The following is an 8680-nucleotide window of genomic DNA, read 5'->3' as shown; positions in this document are numbered from 1 at the left end:
ACAACTACATCTCTGACTAGAACCAATTACTCCTTTCATCCCCCATCAGGCAGTTTCCTTTGCTTAGACATGGAAGCAGTTGTAACATTGGCCCTTCCTTGTCAAGCCACAATGTACCAAAAACTACTGCGCCAAACATTAATAACTTGCATAAAAATTCCACATCTCCATATTAAACACCTCAAAATGAAAACAGATAACTCCCCAAATGTTAATTGACCCCACTCTTCTAGTGTTAAACTTAAAAGCCACATGAGAAAGATAGAAATTCAAATAGAAGTAACATAAACCTGTCACAAATCATAAAAAGCCTATCTGTGGGACAGTGAGGATGAAAAATGGTCTTCTGTAAATTTTAGGATGAAGCAGACAAAGGTTGAAAGGCTGGTTAGTTTTCCCATCTTTCTCCAGCTTTGGCTTTGTCTCCTTGAGGATCCGATGCACAAAATGTCAAGTTGTCTCCAGTCATTGCATTATTAGCCTCCTGTCTTTGTATGACTCCTCACTTAAAGTATCAAGTTGAGCAATGGTTTCATCAAAAGTTCTCTTTGAAAGAGAGCAGACTTTCTCAGAGGAGTTCAGATCCCAACACAACCCAGGGAAAGTAAGGACCTGACCCAATGACCCAACCTGATAGAATGAGTCCATTACACTTCCTTTTTGCTGGTTTCAAAAGCTTCTTGGTCTGCTTGTGTGACTGATCCATGTTCCCTTTCTTGTCACCCATGGCAACCTCAGCCATGTAACAGTAGTAGTCACCTTTCATTTTCAAATTGAAGACTTTGCTCTCTGCCTGTGCAACACTGGGATCAAGAACTTTTCCAAAAAGAGATAGACAGTATGTTGTTACAGATGTACTCTAAGCTTGGTCTCAACTTTCTCTCTGGAGTCACAAGTCATCTATTGTTTCTGTTCAGCATCTTCTTTCTTTTACTGAATACTTGAGATGACCCTCTAAAATGGCCTACAGCTTCTTACAACATTTTTTATAAATGACTTAGAGAAGATTAGTCTCCCCCTTGGATAATTCAGCTCTTGCCCAGTTACTGACTTCATGCAAGTGGCTGTGGCATCACACAGCTTAGCCTGCTTGGCCAGTTTGGCTTCTGATCCAGCTTCTATTTCTTCATGAGTAGATGTTTTATGACCGGAGTAGTTGGTGGAAGGTGGACAGGGGCTCAGCAGTCCCTGACTTTTTGTTTTCAATGATACTTTTATCAGATCAAAGATGTTCTCATCTATTTCTGAATTCCTAAACCTGAAAGAGGTTTTCTTTTTTAAATCATGAATTTAGGTTGAACTTTATCAACTGCTTTCCCTGCACTAAATTGAAATAACCATATTGTTTTTCTTGTAACATCTTCAGGTAATGAATTATATTCATGGGTTGTTGAATCATAAGCCTGGAGAAGGAGTAATTTTATGCAATTTCTTTTTATATAATTTATTTTCATTGCTGTATGTGTCCATACAAGTATATTTTTCAGTTGTTTCTAACTTTGTTTTAAACTGTATCAAGCTATTTAAAATCATTTAGGACTCTCCTACTAATGTTAAGTTTTATACATATTAACACATTCATCCATTTTGACTGTTTCATATTTCATTGTGTAAGTAAACAATTTATTGTTTGTTTATTCCTACTGATGATCAGGATTTTATTAACTATAATAATAAAAAAAAATAGTTTGCGACTGGCACAGGGATAGAAAACTGGCCAATGGGACAGAGAACTGAGAACTAGACTTGTGCATTCATAGAAGCTTAGGTACATCAGAGATGAAACTAAGAAACTATCCAGAAAAATCAAATCATCTCCAGATAGATTAAAGATTTGAATATTAAAAACAAAACTGTGAATGTCTAAGTAGAACATATTGGTGAACATATTTTAGGCACAGAAATTACAACAATATTTGACAATATTAAAATTTAAAAATTTGGTTCATTAAAAAATACTCCTATAGTGAAACATAAGTTACAAATGGGAAAAAGCTATCAGCAATAAACACAGCCAAAAATAAATTTTATCAAGGCTAGCTAAAGAACCCCTACAAATTGGTATGTAAAGCACCAATAACTCAAAGGCAACAATGGGGCAAAGGACATGAAAAGCATTTCACAGCAAAGCAAATACATGTCACTAGTAAATGAGCTTTGTCCATTGTTGAGGCAATGTCAATCAAGACTGCTGCAAGATACTATCGTAACTCTCATTAAATGGGCAAATATTTAAAAACCTTGGCTGTACTCTGTGTTGGAAGTGATATACGCCTTAAATCTCTCATACATTCCTAGTGAGGTTAAATGCTAAAACAATCATAGTACTACCTTGTAAGTTTAGACCAGTAATGTTATCCTATATCTAAAGTCAAGAGAAACATGGGTGTATGTCCAGTATATGTGTATACCAGAAGACATACATATACCAAGAATGGTCATAGTAAAACAGTTCACAATAGCAAAATCATAGACAAAAGCTCAAGTGCTCATGGACAAGACAGTAGATGAATTAACTGTATATTTATATGATGGTATATGAAGCAGCAATCAGATCAAACAAATTATAGCAACTATGTATATGAATATTAATGGTATGTTATTTGGTAAAAAAACTTAAATTATTTTTATATATAGCACAATATCCTTCTTACTGAAGTTAAAACAACTATAATCATATACTCTTTATGGAAACATACAATAGTTAAAAAGAACTATATAAAATAGAAGCAAGAGAATTATGAAAATAAAAACACAAGTGATAGTTTCTTTGTGGGAAAGTGGTGAAAATAAGAGAAAAAAAGAAGGAAGAACATAGAACCAGAAATAAGCTATCATGAAAAATCTGGCTTTTAGGATTTTCCTATGCAAAAGAGCATATTTTGTGCAGAAACAACTTAACTTATTCCTTTCTGAATTGGATATATTTTATTTCTTTTTATTGCTAACTTGCTGTAGCTAGAGACTCCAAAAACTATTGGAACTAATAAATAAATTCAGTAAAGTTACAGGAAAAATTAATATACAAATATTAGTTACATTTCTATACACTAACAATGAACTATCTGAAAAAGAAATTAACACAATGCCAATCACAATAGCATCAAAAAGAATAAAATCCTTATAAATAAATTTAACCAAAGAAGTGAAAAATCTGTACAGTGAAAACTATAAAACATTGATAATAGAAATTGAAGAAGGCACAAAGAAAGGAAGGCGATCCCATGTTCATAAATCGGGACAAGTCATATTATTAAAATGTCCACACTTCCCAAATCAATCTACAGATTCAAAGCAACCTCTATCAAAATTATTTGGCATTTCTCACAGAAATAGAAAAAAACTTCTAAAATTCATATGAAATCATAAAGCACCCTGAATAGCCAAAAAATCTCTTCAGAAAGAAGGACAAGTTTGGAAGTATTGCACTTTCTGATTTCAAACTATATAACAAAGATGTTGTGACCAAAGTAGTATGGAACTGTCATAGAAACAGTCACATAGACCAATGGAACAGAATAGAGAGCCCAGAAATAAACCCACATATATACAGTCAACCAAACGTTAATAAGGGGGTCAAGAATACCCAACGGGGAAATGATAGTCTCTTCAATATGTGGTGCTGGGAAAACTGGCTTCCCATATACAAGGGAAAGAAATTGGACCCTTATATTACACCATACATCAAAATTAACTTGAAATGGATTAAAGACATAAATGTAAGACCTGAAACAATAGAATTCCTTAAAGAAAACATAAAGGAAAACTCCTTGACATTGGTCTTGGCAACAATTTTTTGGAAATGACACCAAAAACAGGCAAGAAAAGCAAAACAAAAATAAAAATGTGGGAATACATCAAGATAAAAACCTTCTATACAGCAAAGGAAATGATCAGCAAAATGAAAAGGCAATCTATGGAATGGGAGAAAATATTTATAAGTCATATATTTGCTATTTGTTACAATCCACAATATATATGGAACTCTTACAATGCAATGGCAAAATAAACAACAGTTAAAAAGTGAGCAAAGGACTTTATACATTTATCCAAAAGAGACACACAAACATCCAACAGGTGTATGAGAGGGTCCTGAAAATCACTAATCATCAGGAAAATGCAAACAACTTTTATATGGAGTCTTAAAAACGTCAAATTTATAGAACCAGAGAGTAGAAATGTGATTGCCAGAGGCTGGAGGTTGAGGGAAATGGGGAGATATTGGCCAAAGTGTAAAAACTTTCACTTATAAAATGAATTAGTTCTGGGGATCTAATGTACAGCATGGTGATTATAGTTAATTATACCCTATTGTATACTTGAAATTTGCTAAGGGAGTGAATCTAAAGTGTTCTCATTGCACACACACAAAATTATAACAATATGAAGTTATAGACGTGTTAATTAACTTAATTGTGGTAATTATTTCATAATGCAAGTGTACATTAAATCATCACATTGTACAATCTAAAAAATTGTATTTACTTTGCAGCCCACCAATTTCACTCCCAAGTATTTACCCAAGAGAAGTGAAAAATAAAATATGTACAAAGATTTGTCCATGAATATTTGCAGCAATTTTATTTAGAATAGCCAAAAAAGCAGAAGTAAATCAAATGTCCACCAACAGATAAATAAATTGTAGAACATCCATGTAACAGAATACTAAATAAAAATAAATAAATTAAAAAAAAAAAACCAACCATTGATACCTGCAACAACGTAACTGAATTTCAGAATGGATGAAAAAAATAAATCAGAAGAAAAAGTACATACTACATGATTCAATTTAGATGAAATTCTTAAAAAGCATCTAAACCGTAGTGAGAGAGAGCAGATAAGTAGTTGTCGAGGGCTAAAGCTGAGGGAGGCGTATTGACTTGCAAAGGAGCACTAGGGAGCTCTGGGGTGACGGTGGTCTTCTATGTCTAGATTGTGACGATGATTACTCAAGTCTACGTATGTGCATTATATTTTCTATAAATTGCACCCCAATAAAACTGACAAAAAAGAATCTCACCCTTATTTTGAGTAGTATGTTTACAAATACTTATTACATTAAAGTAAGCTAAAAAACAATCTAATCACATAAGCTTAGAAATTCATGATGGAAAGTCATGAATAAACCAGCTGGATTATGATCAATCCAAGCCTAGGTGCTTGAGATCCTTTAAAATTTCAACAAGTAACCTCTCTGCCTATGCTAACTCTCAATGCCTTTTAGAAAGTTTAAATAAAACTATATTGGCATGTTCTGTCAACTATACTATGGCTCCGACCCATTCATCAGCTCTCAGATATCATTCAGATTGTTTTCTTGAACTGACGTCCACAGCCATGCCTCTTGCTTGAGAGGCAGTCACAGGCAGACACTTGAAGGTGCAAGTTCAGGAGTTCGGGTGACCTGGGTTTATATTCTAACTCTTCACCTGGTAGCTGTCTGTCATTGAGAAAGTAACTTAGCTTCTCTATGCTCTGTTTCCCTCATCGGTAATATCAAGAGAATAATAGAAATAACAGTAACTTTTGAACAGGTTTTTGTATGATCATAGTATTAAATGAAGTAATGTACGCAGGCACTTAGAGTCAGAGCTCAACAGAGGACAGTTATAAACAATGCATTTAGAAATATTTTTGTTCCAAGAAAATGTTTGTGTAATGATATTTTGTGCTACGGGTTTGTCCTGAACTCTGAAAGCTTACTTTTCTACTTAAGAGAGGCTGAACTCAAGATCCTTCTCACTTTAGAAAAATAACCTGTAGAAATAGATCCTCAGTGGACATGTATGTGTTTGGAAACCTATACGTCAAGCTGAAAATGATGAACTAAAGAAACAAAGAACCTGTTTGTTTTTATTTCCTAAAGAAGTATCACCAACCCTGAGTGTAACTGCGTGATCCTTCTCACTAATACTCTGTCTACTCCTGTCAAGCAGAAGAGAATGTGCTAGGCGGAGGCTGGTGATTCACTCAGATCACTCACGTCTCTGTTTGACAGGCACTTCTTATTATCTCTCTATACTGTTTTCCCTGTGCATCGATATATTTTCCTTCTCTTCTGTTGAAAACAATACTAAACTAAATTAAAACTAAACTAAACTAAACAGAATAATAGAAACATTTCCCTCCCAAACAAAAACACCTTGGAACACGTACTTGTACATCATCATACAACTAGAAACTTTTCTTACTTACCGGTATCTGTAATTCTAAAGAAAAAAGAAGCACTGACCACGGGTTACAAAACATAAGAAATGTTACAGAGTGTTGGGAGTTTCCAGGTGATGCTAATTTATTACCATCACTAAAGTGGATAAGTTTATTATCCAGATCTAGAGTGTCCTACCCTCCTAAACGGTCTACTTAGGAGAGAAATACTGATTCCCGCATGACTCAGTTATTTATACCCTTAATCACCATTTTTTTTTTTTTTGCATGAGAACCAATTTATGGAAAATAAGGTTATTTAAAGTGATATTTAAAAATAAAAATAGTCTTTAAATGTATCTTTTAAAACTGATAAGTGTTCATTTAAAAACCTCTATATACATCCAAACTATAACATGATAAAATACTAACACCCAGAAACAGTGACAAAAACACATTAATTCTGTTTTACTTTGTTGAATCCCAAGGGGAAAAGGTATATTTATACAACTCAGACCTCCTAGTTTATTGTGCAAAATAATTGTAGAGAAAATAATTTTGCTCTTTATTCCTATCAGAGAAATAGCAAGACGGAGGCAGCTTTCTAAGAAGCTGACATCCTAATATTAACTTGAAGATTATTTTCTGAATGTTATGATCTCTATTTGACAGTTAGTTGGTCACTGCTACAGAGCTATAAATTACACCAGCTACGTTCTTAGTTATTATTCTCACTTTTGCTTATCTGTTTAATTAGTTGAATCTCATTGCCAGTCAGGACTAGGAGCTTCAAGGTTTACCATTTTTACTTAAGTCAAATTGCCCTCTAGGCAATTCAGTGATGGGCTTCTGGAGAAGATGGTCTTCTGTGGATCTAAAGCACAGCCTGGTGATTATAGTTAATAATACTGTGTTATATGCTTGAAATTTGCTAAGAGATTAGATTTTAACTGTTCACACACACACTGAGATAACGGGTAAGATGATGGATATGTGGCAGTCATTTCACAATGACTCACACTGTGTAGTTTAAATACATATAATTTTGATCTGTCAATTCTATCTTAGTAAAGCTGGAAAAAAAATATGGGCCACAAACCATAACTTAAAATTATTGAAAGATCAAGCCTTAGCCTTTCTATACTGAAGTTTCTGTTTAAAGGAGGATCACGAGGTCTTTAAATATTTAAGATGCCTCTAAAAGAAGGAAGGAGAGAGACACAAATCACAACTATAAAACCCTCAGGCTGATTAGATCAGAGCTAAGGAAGCATTTTATTTCCTCGCTGAAGTCCTAATCTTGCCGTCCTAATTTTATTTTCTTAGGGTGATGTGCCTTGGACTTCAGATCAACTAAATTCTGGTCTACTATTTTATATGCCATTTTTTTGATCACCCTTTTTGTACAGTGCAATATTCCTGATTACCCTGCCCCCTACCACCTCTCCCCCTCCCAGTCTTAGAAGCGTGATGCAGACGCAGTATTCTGTTATGGAAACAAACACAAACAGGTTAAACTAGCCAACTGAACATATATGCTATGCATTTTTTGCTGCTGTAAATACAGTGATGAACAGAATATTTCACTTTGCACCAGGAGTTGCGTTATATATTTAAAACGAACAAAAAATCATCAACAAATACAAGGTTTTATGATTTACTACCTACTGAGTTCACAATTTTGAAAAATTCTTTTAATTTTCTGAACTTCCATTGCCATGTTGGTAAAATGAGAAAAAATATAAATATATTTACTTAGTAAGGTTGTGTATACTCATTTTGCATATAATATAAGCAAAAACATCTAAACATAGTAGGTATTCAAAAAGTAAGTCTCCCATATCCAGTATTTTCTATGATGAAACTAATTTATATTTTCATAACCCACAGTTTTGGCATTTGACTGTGTCGGCTGAAAAAAATGCACAACCTAAAAGTTGACAGTTATATTTTTTTTGGTGAACTTTCTGAGGACGTAAGCCCCACAGACAGCCTCTCAGAGAGCTCTGAGGGACTTCTCCAAAGAGGTAAGGGACAAGCCAGGATATTCAGAGTTTTTCTAACAAAAACCAAGTGGTAAGAACACCAAACGATTACTGTTACTTGAAGAAAACCAGATAGCTCAAGTGCTTTTCTATGTTTGGGAAGATGCAAAAGTCTGGGCTTACTGAAGTCACTGCTTTGATCTGCACCTTAACTCTCTAGGGCCAGTGACCTGTTTTTCTCCATCCTGAATCCCCTCAGGGTGCACCGTGGCAGGTGGCTGCAGTGGCTGCTGGCTTGATGACTGCAACATCCTTTGTTTATTGATATGGCAGGTGGCATTTTTTGTCCACAACTGAAAATGATTTAAGTCTAATTTCAAGGGAAGTATCTTGAATCCAATTCCAGCACCTTGATTACCAAAGCAAAAACTACCAGGTGACGGCAAGTGATTCAACCTTCTTTTTACTGGACTGTTTTCTGATTAGGTTAACACCAATTTCAAACCTCACCCAGAATTGTTGCCTTTTTGGCTCTGACACTAAACTTA

At 34.4% G+C, this 8680-nt stretch overlaps 1 pseudogene; it reads right to left on the bottom strand.

The window, feature by feature from the left end:
* Positions 1 to 388: 388 nt before the first annotated feature.
* LOC105093618 (14-3-3 protein zeta/delta-like) lies at positions 389 to 900 on the bottom strand (annotated as a pseudogene).
* Between the last annotated feature and the right edge of the window lie 7780 nt (positions 901 to 8680).

Source organism: Camelus dromedarius, chromosome 10 (genome assembly GCF_036321535.1).
Source record: "Camelus dromedarius isolate mCamDro1 chromosome 10, mCamDro1.pat, whole genome shotgun sequence".
NCBI classification, from domain to species: Eukaryota; Metazoa; Chordata; class Mammalia; order Artiodactyla; family Camelidae; genus Camelus; species Camelus dromedarius.
Note: the sequence above shows the minus strand (reverse complement) of the source record. Positions and strands in the feature narration are given on the sequence as shown.